Here is a 12,109-nt window from a genome sequence, read left to right on the forward strand (position 1 = left end):
AACATGGGACACTAAAGCCAAGACCTTGTCATGGGCTACTATGAAGCTGCTATTTGGGAAGATATCTATAAGGTTGACTACTAGAATTGACTACTGAATTTGGAGGCTTATGTGTGTGATACTACACCTCCTAGAACACATTTTTTCAAAATTATAGAAATTTTTTTGCTTCTTTTGATTTTGTGGGCATATTGAAGAGCGATAAATGTTTTTTTAATAGACAGCAAGATTATTAAGGATCATCAAACCTATATCGCACCAAAATTTTACTTGTGAATGCATTTGTCACTCATGGCATAAACATGAATTTATCGCATTATATAACATAAAAATACATTTTATTTGTATACTTGGCGTTCATCTAAATATTCAAAATTTTGTTAAACAAAAAGTTGGAGTGTTAACGAGTTTTGGAAATGTGCTAATTCAAAGCAGTTAAATGTCTTTTACTGTGCTGTGTAGAAGCTAATTTACAGATAGCAGGTACCATATAGCCTGACAACACCATTTACAGTATTCTAGGTGAATTAAGGATTTCTCCTTTAAAGAAACCAAAAAATCTTTAGAAACAAGATTGGGCTGGCAACGTTTGACATGGTTGCTAAAACAAAGAGGATTCAAAAAATTTTTAGCAGTTGTGTGCTATGTGGAAATTAAACCCTTTAAATGCAGATTTCAGACAGGAAGAATGGTTGCAGTTATAAAACAATAATAAAAAACTTGGTAAAATGTTTTGTATTTTCATAGTTCTATGGTTTTATTATTAAATAAGATAATTAGCAGTATGTTAATTTTCATCTAGATTGCCTGAAACACCCTTCAAAGCTGAAGTCTTTTTAGTGCCATATATCAACAAAGTGAATTTAGATATGAGTTAATAGTCATTGTAATTAACCCAGCCATCAGGTTCCCAGCTGATGTTCTGAGGCTAATCTGGGAATGGCATCCAAGACTTGGTGACGATGGAAGTTTGGCAGTGTTGGTACTGCTTAGAATATGCCAGCGTTTCAGAGGAATTTTTTGTTGTTTATTATTATTATTATTTGTCAAGACACATTGTGGTGAAACACACCGGGAACCTGTCGGTGAAAGTTTGATCGGCTCCCGCGTTCCGTGCCCTGCTGGGCGGGAGGCGCTGGCATAAAGACATCGTTTTTCATGCCGTTGCTGCCCTGTTTCCTCTTTTTTTCTTTTCCGAGTCAACCTACAAACGCTTGCGGGCCCCAGCTCTGTGTTGCTGCCTGCAGAGAGGCTCCCAAACACGTGCGGGGGGAGAGCGGGGGGAACAGGGCAGCCTCCCCAGCACTAAGGTTCGTGAAGATCCCTCAGCAGGGACGGACAAATGGAGGCTGGCCCGCCGGGCACGGCCGGCAGCTGCTGAGGCGGCTCCTGCCCGCCGGGGAGCCGGGGGCCGGGCCGGCCTCCCCGGGGGACCGCGGCCACCGCGGAGTGGCGGGGGAGCGGCGACCCCCAGCCCCTGCTGCCGCTGGCCCCGGCAGTGCAGCGCCCGCGCACCTGCGTGGAGCCGCCCCCCGCGGCAGCGCGCTCAGCCTGGGCGGCAGGTACGCGGGGGCGGGCGCCGCGCAGGTGCGCAGGGCGGGCCGCGCACAGCCCCTTCGTGTCCCCCGCGGCTGCGCGGGCGCGGCAGCTGTCACAGCCCCGCTGCCTCGTAGCGGCCGGGAGGGCGGCCGGCAGCGCGGCGCGGCTGAGCGCCGGCGGGGAGACCGGGTAAACTTTGGGTAAGTGTTGCGCGGGTGCGGGGGCAGCGCCTCTCGGCGTCGGGGCTGGGAGGAGAAGGGGGTCTTGGCGCACCGCCGCCCAGCGCGGAGCGGGCGCGGGGCTGCGGAGTGGCCGGGCGGCACCCGGGGGATGCTGGCGCCGGACAACAGGTACCGCAGCTGCGCGGGGGGGCGGGAGGGGTTGCGTGCGGGCGTGTGTGTGTGAAAGAGAGGGGGAGGGGAGGGGAGGGAATACGTGTGTGTGTGTGTGTGTGTGTGTGTCGCCTGTCCCCTCCCCCCTGCCGCCCGGCCAGAAAGGGGGTGGGAGATGCGCTGGCGCACAGCCGCTTAAAACCGCGCGGCCCGGCGGTGGCTGCCCGTTCCCGGAGCAGCGTGGCTGCCAAGCTCCGCGCTGCGCCCCGCCGGGCAACGGGGAGCGGGCGGCGGTGGCCCCGCGGGGCCGGGCGCGCTGGGCTGCGGCAGCCGGCGGCGGGGCGGGGGGCGCTGCCGGCGGAGGCGCCGGCGCTGGCGGTCGCCCGGCTGGATGGCCGGTTCCCGCGGCTGCCCTGCGCGACGGGCTCTCTCGCATCCCAGGGCCGAGCGTCGCCTCCTCCCGCATCGCACTGCAGTAAGTTCGCGAGTCGCTGGGCAGCTGAACTGGTTGCAATCGCGAAGCTGGCTGGGGGCGGGGGCGGCGTGTGTGTTGGCGTAGCGGAGGGGCTAGGCGGAAAGTTGTAGCTAACCGTGCCGTGTTGGATCTGTCACGACTCGCGGTTTTGGTTTTTAGTTAATTTGCCTCATTGACTCACATCGCGTTGCTCAACCCCCGTCAATGCCCTGGTGCTGCCCGGGCTTCGCGGACCGCGGGGTTCCGAACGCCGAACTGCCGGAACGTGCAGTGCGGGTGTAGGGAACAAAAGATGCAGCTGGAAACTTGGGCTTGAAAGGCTGGTCTGCTGAAACTTTGTTGCCGTGTCAGATTGTCCAAGGGTTTTTTTTTTTTTAGGGAAGAATTACAAATTGTGTACTAACTGGCAAAACTTTTGGATGTCTGAAGTCAATTTAGATACAGCTTAGTCTTGTTTTGTGTGGTCCAGTGTTGTTCTGCTCCGTTTTGTTAAAGAGCTTTATTTGTTGGGCATGCATGTAATTACATTTTTCACTGTAAGTATCCTGTTTTTGAAATGGATGAAAGGTTTTCTCAGAAGGCTATTGTATCATAAATATATCCATATCCCCTCCCTGCTAAACAAACAGGTTATATACTCATCAGTTAATTTTTCCTGTTTGACTGGTTTTCTACAAATATAGTGAGAACTGTATTCACTTTCAAAAGCAATTTTATTTGCTTGACATAACTTTAGAAAGCGGATGGAATAAGCTTATAAAATTTACATCATAAAATTAAAAAAGGCAATGCAACAGGATGGAGAAAACCAGTACTTCTTGCAGGAGAAATAGTCTTTTAAAAGCCACTAAACATTTCTTGCACTCCAGTTTAGGTCAGATGACCAAATGTAGCAAGGTAATAGTTTTTATTCTTTGCACTTGAACGATATAATACTTCTATGTATATTAAATAGTCATTATAAGTCTGAAAAAAATCTATGCCAAGAACCTAATATGCTTTCGCAAATGACTGGACTTGTGCTATGCTTTATGGATAAAATGACAGGAAATTTCTTTGCTTCTTCCCAAAGTGATAATCCAGTGTTGCTCAGAGCCTGAGGTGCCGGTCTGGTATAGAACGAAAGCAAGCAGCGAGAAACGTGGGGCATCACAGAGCAGTGCTTTCCTCCCGGGGCTTATGTCATCCCTGGTTCATTTGTCAAGGTGGAAGGACTTTGTTGTTTGTTATGGCAGGGAAGGCCTGCAACGATTACTCAACGGTCTGAAATATGTGTGGAGTGAGAGATTTTATGCTATGGATTTGAAATATTTGGGGCCTGATTCTGTTCATCTAGTTTAGGTGCCTGCAAACAGCTGAACTTGCTGCTGTTAAGCAGGTTTAGGAAAAAATACACTTTCCTATGTTTGTTTAGGAAGAAGAAATGTATCTGAACTGTTAGTTACAAACTGAAACTGTCTTTTGTAAACACCTATAGGTGTCTCAAACATTCGAAGAACGGTGTTCCATAGCAATGCATAAATGAACCAATAAGCTGTTTTTTAAGAGTTTATGCAGTTTGAGTGTAATAAAGTTAATACCTGTTTTGAAGAGCACTAGACGTCGGGGTTTTATTTATAAGGAGATTCTGCACCATTTCTGCTCTGGAACTATGTCATTCAGGTGACACTTTATGGGGCAGGTCTATGTACCTCTTCTCATTGGAATGAGATCACTGGAACAGGAATGAAGAGAATGATAAGAGGGTTGTAGGAAACCTGCTAGAGCAGCATTTTGATACAGCAGAGTGTATACAGGAGTAGAGATAGTAATAGGTCAGCACTGGAAAACTTCAAAGTCAGCTGGCTGGATAGCTGGACTGGACTTCTTTTGCTTTGTGCTTGTATGACAGTAGCACTGAGTTCTTGTGAATGGCACCTATAGAAGGAAAGTAAATGGGTTAAATTTATGCTTCATAATTAAGGTAATAAGTATTAACAGCATGTATCATAGAATCACAGAATATGTCAAATTGGAAATGATCCATAAGCAACTCCCCGCTCTTTACAGGACTGCCTAAAACTAAACTGTATGACTTACAGTGTCTTCTGGACGCTCCTTGAACATAGGTGACATATGATGTTTCATTCTCTTTGAATTTGTATGGCCTTTATTAGATCATTAATTTAAGCCTTCTGAACACAATTTTAACAAGTCTTTTGAAAGCCTTGGTTATTTCTGATATTTCCTTCCTTAAAGGTAACTTTGTTGCAAAACGCACTTTATGTGATGATACCTGTATTCATAGTGTACCCTCTCATCTTTTGTCATGGTGAGAGTTGTGGACCATTGTGAAACGTTCCCATCTGTGTGTCTAGAGTTATGAAAGAATGACAACATTCAGAAGGGAGGGGGCTACAGAAAGAATAGGTCTTGTTTTGTGGTTTGGTGTGCAGTAGCAAAAGCATTTAAGCCAGTCGTTTAACTGCAGAAAAGGGGAAGGTACTTGGGAAAGCCATCTAAGTTTATTTTAAAGTTATGGTGTGAAATCTGGGAGACATCAACAGAATGCAATGCTATTGAAGAACAGGATGCTGACCTCTTAAAAGCATTAGTTTTGGATTCTAGCTCCCTGCTTCTTGTTGCTGTCAAGTAAAGTTTGGAACCAACTTGAGGAGTTGCCAGTTGAGCTTTGCATTACTGTCTCAAGCAAAAAAATAAATCAATAAAATGTACCAGGCCTTGCTTTGAGTATCAATCACAATTTTATTATTTTTTTTATACCTGCACAGAATGAGTTCTAAGTCTTATTCTGTAGGAATTAAACATTTCACAGCCAGTTTAATCGATAGGAGATGGTACAAAAGGTTAAAAAAAAATCTTTCTGTGAAAAGAATTGCACATAAAGGATCTGTTGACTTTCAGTTTTGAGTTTCTTCAGTCAATAAGCTCTTGTCCATTGTTTCCTGTGGCACTTACAAAACAATTAGTAACAGTAATAGTGGACCTAGGACAATTACTTGTCCATAATTGTAATTTATAATAACAGTATTTTATTAATTATTTTCTTTTTGTGAACTAGTTTTATAGCTGAACCAGCAAATTCACAGTACTGGAGGAAAGTTTAAGAAGTGACATGTTGGGCCTTACTGAAAAAGAGTTAGATGTTTGTAGTTATTTTTAATACCTTCTCTACAAGAGTGGAAAAAGTTGTAAATTTGGCCTTTGAAACTGATATAATCAGTTTGTCAACCTGACCTAATTTTCATTACACTAGTGATGCTCTTACTATGGATAGAAATGATCTGATGCAGGCAAGGTATTTAGGCCAATTCAGAAACTTGAGGAGTAATTTTTTATTTATTTATTTGAAATAAAGATGAGTAACTGTCTCCAAACACCCAGTAAAACAAATTTATGCAATGTAGAACACATTTTCATTTTTTAATTGTTTGTGAAGAAAATAGAAGATTTCTCTGAATAATGTTTGCAGCAGTTTAGCCCTGAGGGGATATAGTCTGCTTTAGTTAGTTTGCCACAAGTTTAAAAGCTTAACAAATGTAAGTATTTGGAGGCTGTTTAATTATTTCTTCCCTAGCCTCTTAATACTAGTTTGGAATGTAAATGTACAACTCTGATACTATTGTGCTGCCCTAAACTCTTAAAAAAAAAAAAAAAAAACACAAACCCAGCAAAACCCCAAAGCACGCGCAAACTTTCAAACACATTTGTCAGTTCAATGTTACTAATTAGACTTCCAGTTGTGGGGACAGATTAACTTTTTATTTTTAGATAGTTTGTTATTTATTGTGATAAACCATGAATAAAATAATCTCTAGATACTTCTTTATTTTTTATTAAGGATTGTAATTTTCAGGAATGGACCTTTTATGTATGCTGGCAGAATTCTTCAGTTCATGCAAATGCCATGAATCATTTAATATTTTAGCTTTATTTTCAGCCACATTTTGATTACTTGGTTTGAAATTGTGAATTTCTTCCGTTAGACATTCAATAGGATGCCTAGTGCTTAGTATTAGTAAGTAGCAGCTCACTCTCTAGTCCTTATAGTAGGAACAATCCCAACAGATACATAATGCATTTTTCACAAAAGTTTATGTTGCACCACGTGCAGCAAACTCTGTGAGCCTTCTGCTGTGAAGTGGTGCTTCACTTCCCCTTTGGACTGTCTTGCGGGACACTATGAAGCATTCCAGTGTAGTGGTGATTTAGGGAACGTGGAGAACTCACATGGATGATGGGAACTTGATCCTCTTTTCCTTTGTCTTCATATTGCGTAAAGGAAAAGCAACTAGTCAAATTTGTCCTCTTTGCTCTAAATTTGTCTCCAGGTGTACTCTTCTGATGTTTACACTGGTTCAAGTTTGGAAATTATCTGAAATCAATCTGGAACACTGTTGAAGTATATGTGGCTTTTTTGTGCCGTTATATATTTGTATGTTAATGGTCCTAGATATTTGACAAGCTAAATTTCAATAAAAGAGAGAAATAGGAAACAGTAAGGCAGCTGTATCAGCCCAGGAAAGAATTGCAGATGATGTGAAATCAGCAGGCTTTCCTGTCTTGTCTTCTGGGAGGAAAAGATGTGGCATCTTGTAAATCTAGTCTATAGAGGCTATGGCCCAGATATAAGTGGTATGAACCACTGCATCACAAGACTCAAGAGTCTGCAGCTTTTTTCCTCTGGCATCTTTTGCCTCTTTAATTGTGGGTTTTTTGATGTTTCCTGCATGAATGGTTGCATTCATCAACTGAATGGGAGGTAATATTAGGCCAGAAATATGTTTCTAAGAAGTGAGGAAGGGGGGAAAAAAAAAGACATAACAGAATTAATAGCCAAAAAATGATACTGAAGTAGATGAAAATGGACAAATAAGGAATAAATTAGGCATGAAAAAGGGAATTTAATGGTTACTGTTTTTCTTTTTTTATTATTTTTTTTTCAAGTTTAGTCTTCAAAGAAAATATTTTCCTAAAATTTAAAAGAACCTAAGCTAGTGGATTATATGAAAAGATTTTAGAGTTAGAAATGTAAAACTTGGATTAATCTCTTCTACATATCCAGGATGCTGTTTCGTCCTAGAATTTTTTACTCAAAATTTTTACTTTGGCTATTTCTTCATATTTTGATAATTCAGTTGTCATTTAGAGTTCAACATTTTTATAATGTTAAAAATATACATAAATGGGACTAATCCTCCCTATGTTCAGTATCTAAACACCATCTGGTTACCTTCTGTCTCTCCTGTTATTGCTAATGGAAAGACAAAAGCACCTGCTGAGGAAAATTTTAATTTTGAGATGTGCATCCTATATAGGTCAGTTGAAGTACATTCTTGATATATTTGGGTCTCTTAATTCATTGTAAAGGGTGCCTGGCTGGGATGACTCTTTCACAGTTTAAGGTCTAATTTTAAGGCATCCGGCTTTGGGTGAGATTAATTGTACCCTAGGGTATTTTATCAACCAGTAGGATAAGTGTAAGGGAGAACTGAACTCCTAAGAATGTGTAACATCTTCTCCATGCATTACTGAAAATAAAGTAAAATAGCCTTTAAAAAAGTAGTTCCTTAGAATGGGCCAAGTACCAGAAGTTAAATATCAAAGGGCCTATTTTTAAGTATATCTAAATAAACAAGTACTTTGGAGTATTTCCATTTTTCTTCGTGTCCTAAAAAATGGCTATGATACACTTTTATCAAAAGCCTCTGTCTTAACTCCTTACTGATAAAAAATATTCCAGTAACACTTTTCAAATGGAAAATAAAATTATATCATTCTCCAAAAATTCTGGATTAACTTTGAAATTGTGAAGTCTTGCTTAAGCATGTAATTTTACTTTGTTCTACATGTCACGTGTGTTGAAAAACTATTATGTATATGACTAGGTTTATCTTCATATGCTGTTGGAAATCTAAAATTGTGTTGTACTTCAATGACTTTTGCTCAGGAGGGGCAGTGGGTCATTTTGGCTTTTTTTACTTTAAAAGTGCTCATGAAAATGTTTGTGTTGCAACAGTCTTACAAATTCTGGGTCAAAGAATTCAAACAGTCTAAACTATGTAATCTCTTATATAACAGAAAGATAAAACTTTGGATTGCCTTTGTTAGGCTTAGTGCTGTTGACACAACTGTTTCCTCATGAAAATAGAATGGATGGAGGAATCCTGGGGAAACCTTCCAGTTTTGAAGATTAGGTGTTGTTAATCACAGTAGATTACTCTGATAAGAATATTAAGGTACTCCCTCTTTAATTTTAAAATGCCAAGTGGTTATTTTATGTTCCTTACATAGTAAAATGCCGTATTCAGTTACGTAAGTTTTTGCCTTTGTGACTTCAAAATAATGACTCATAGAAAAGCTTTATATTCTGTCAAAGGCTCTTTTCTATAAATAATTTTGATGTCTAGAAACTATAAAACCAGCTTGTGAAGTTACTTGTATGAGTGATCAAGATTATTTTTCTACCCTGGTTTTATAGCTGATTCTGCTTTTAAGTTTTTAGTTATTGGGAGCTCTTTTTTTCTGGGAGTGCACCAGTTTGGTGATTTTTACATGTCTCTGTTGGTGTTGAGAAAAATAATCTTGATGGATGATCCAGTACTTGTATCTCTATGAACTCTCTAGTTGAATCTCTAATGAGCAAGAGGAGATTCAAGTCTCTAGTAAGGATTTCTGTGTGTTCTTATTCAGGTCTGATGAGCTGGAGGTCAGGGAAGATCACAATGACAGAAGGATTTGTAGAACTGCACAGCTACACTTTTCCAAATAAAAACAACATATTCAGTCATATTTCAGTGCAGTTGAACGGAAACTAATAAGAATATATGAGCCATATAAAACATCTTATGCTTTGGAAGAGCTCTCCTTGAGGGTTTGGGCCATACTCCCTCTGACCTTATTTCAGTTCAGGGCACATTCCTGATCAACTCTGGTCACTCAGTGAAGCTTTTTCATTTAAGATCACACATAAGCAACTCTAAAAATGCTCTCCAGCTAAAGGAAGAAATGACCTTTCACCCTTTCAGTATCCTAACACAATGACATATTAAGGCAGTGAAATCTGCATGATTAGTCCAGGACGCTAACTAAAAGGATGACCACTGCTGTAGGGGTGGAGTAATGCTTTTCACCATCTAGACACCTTGAAAACTGTAATTCATCCTTAATTCATCTACAATCTTAAGATAAAATTAAATAAAAATTTTATTTGCAAACCCCAAAGTGAACTACCATGAAGCGTGATTTATAATGACAGCAGATACAGAACTGAAAGGCATTCTTGCTTTGTTTACTTGTACTAAAATCAGATCAAAGTCTTCTATGTATCCTGACAAGGTGCAACTCCTTAGATTTGCTGTGAGGACAAGGTCTGGTTCATCGTGCATTATTTACGTTCTCGGCCAGCTTTCACTGGAGAGTGTCACAAGCAGGAAAAGTTTGCCAATTCTTGTACATATTTCTTGGCATGTTCTACAGTTTTCATTCAGATTCAAATGCTTCATCCCTTCCCCTTAGAGATCTTTAATTTATTCAGGAAAAGTTTCAGCACTCCTCCCCTTGTCTTGTTTACTGCTCTCATTCTTTAGAAATGCAAATATGTGTTTGGCAGAGCAGGTGCCATCTCTTATAAGCTATGAGCAAATTATTAACCCCTGAAGGACTAAAATGCTGTCCCTGTCCAGGGAAGTTGGTATGTGTATCCCGATATGAAGATCGTCTGGACTTGCTGAACCTTGTGTTTTCATATCAACATGTACATTGCTAACCACACTTAGATACTAACATGAGTATGAATCACACAAGTAACTCATTATTGCATTTTGATAGCAAAACTGATTTTCATCCTGTTTAGACTGAATGAGTCTCAACTCTGTGAGGGATGTGTTGACAGATATAGAGGTATATAGAACCTCTATAAATAAAACCTGTATGTTTACTTTCTTTATGGAACCTACACAACCCCAACACCGAAAACTGGTACCTGCTACATCCATGTGAATGTTTTGGGGATGTTGGGGTTTAAACACAGCTGGTAACTAAGTACCACACAGCCGCTAACTCACTCCCCCCTCACCCAGAGGGATAGGGAGAAGAATCAGAAAGGAATGTAAAACTCGAGGGTTGAGAGAAGAGCAATTTGGTAAGTAAAGCAAAAGCTGCACACACAAGCAAGGCAAACCAAGGAATTCCTTCCCCACTTCCCATGGGCAGGCAGGTTCAGCCATCCCCAGAAAAGCCGGGCTCTGTCACACGTAATGTGTGGCTTGGGAAGACAAATGCCATAATGCCGGATGCCCCCTACACCCCCTGCTTCTTGCCCCAGCTTATATATACTCAGCATGATGTCCCATGGTATGGATTATCCCTTTGGCTAGTTTGGGCCAGCTGTCCTGGCTGTGTCCCCTCCCAATCTCCCGTGCCACCCGCCCCCCCCCCCCCCCCCCAAGCCCTTTCAATGGCAAGGCCCAAGGAACTGAAAACTCCCTGACTTAGTATAAACATCACCCAGCAGTGACCAAGAACAACGATGTGCTATCAACATTTTTCTCACACCAAATCCAAAACACAGCACTGCACCAGCTGCTAAGAAGAAAATTAGCACTATCCCCGGACAAAGGATATGCAAGAAATGTTAAGGCTGTTGAAAAAGAAGTTCCTTGTGCAAAGCACAAAGTTTGTAGACACTTTAAACTGTTAAAAAATCAAGCACCTGAAGACAGAACAGCTGTGGTGATGATTTTTAACCTGTGGGTGTTGTAGAAAGGAAGAGAATACTTGTCTTCAACAATGTTGTCATTATTTCTGCAGATTTAACCCAAATTAGTTCACTGAGTATTTCTTTCTTTCAATAACCTAATGGAATTGAAGAACAGAAGGGAAAGAAAGACAGTTGATGATGGCGCATCCTTTCTGGTTTAGTACTTTAAATGCCCCATAATACCCTTAAATACCTTAAAATGGAGGTAAGCAGCATGATGTGAAGGCCTTAAATGTTAAGTTTTTCATGGAGAAGAATCATGTGTATAGTAGGTGGGTTCTTCTGAAGAATTGATAATGAAGTTTACATTCCTCAATATAGTAGCAGTGGGATTCTGTAGATCACTGCAAGCACAATTAGAACTTAAAGGGCTATTTTCCATTAGTTATTATCTAGTTATTTTTGAAAATTATACATATTGCCAGTAAAACCTTTTGTTTGCCCAAATATTTATGGCAAGTATGTACCATATATGTAGGAAGTGAACACACACAACAGTGTGACAAACGTTGTAGCTTTTACTTTTTTTCAAAGAAAAATAATTACTGTTAACTGGTTTGTCTGGACTTTTTGTTTTTGTGGAGTCTTATTCTGCACATAGTCCTTAAAGTGCTCTGTGGCTTATTCATATCAAGACAAGGCACTATTAGCAATGCAGGTGAATGGGATCATTCTTCATCCTTCTTCTTAGAAGTATAAGGATAGCTTTACTGGACCAGACTAGGAGGCTGTCTGGACTAGTATGCTGTCTCCTAACAGTGATTATGATATGAAGAATGTAAGAATAGGCTGAGCATCCCCAGAGCATTCCTCCAGGCTACGACACTCTATACACTTTAATTATTTCACAGATTTAAGCAGAAAGATTTCAGAAGAATTCTGGTGTACTCATTTGTTCTTTATGAGCAGGTCGCTTCATCTTTTTTGTCCTTCCGTTTTTCCAGTTCTACTCTAATCGATATCAAAATCGAGAAACTCTGTATGTCACGTCACTCTGTATGA

The 12,109-nt window shown here is 40.9% G+C and overlaps 1 protein-coding gene across 2 annotated transcripts in view; it reads left to right on the forward strand.

Moving 5' to 3' along the window:
• Nucleotides 1-2,057: 2,057 nt before the first annotated feature.
• Nucleotides 2,058-12,109, forward strand: part of DGKB (diacylglycerol kinase beta) — a 363,521-nt gene continuing 353,469 nt past the window's right edge. For both annotated transcript variants that reach the window (XM_056338458.1, XM_056338459.1), the window contains exon 1: nucleotides 2,058-2,346. The gene's annotated coding sequence lies outside the window, so the exon portion shown is untranslated. The remainder of the gene's footprint in view (nucleotides 2,347-12,109) is intronic.

This window comes from Falco biarmicus, chromosome 4, assembly GCF_023638135.1.
Source record: "Falco biarmicus isolate bFalBia1 chromosome 4, bFalBia1.pri, whole genome shotgun sequence".
Taxonomy (NCBI): Eukaryota; Metazoa; Chordata; class Aves; order Falconiformes; family Falconidae; genus Falco; species Falco biarmicus.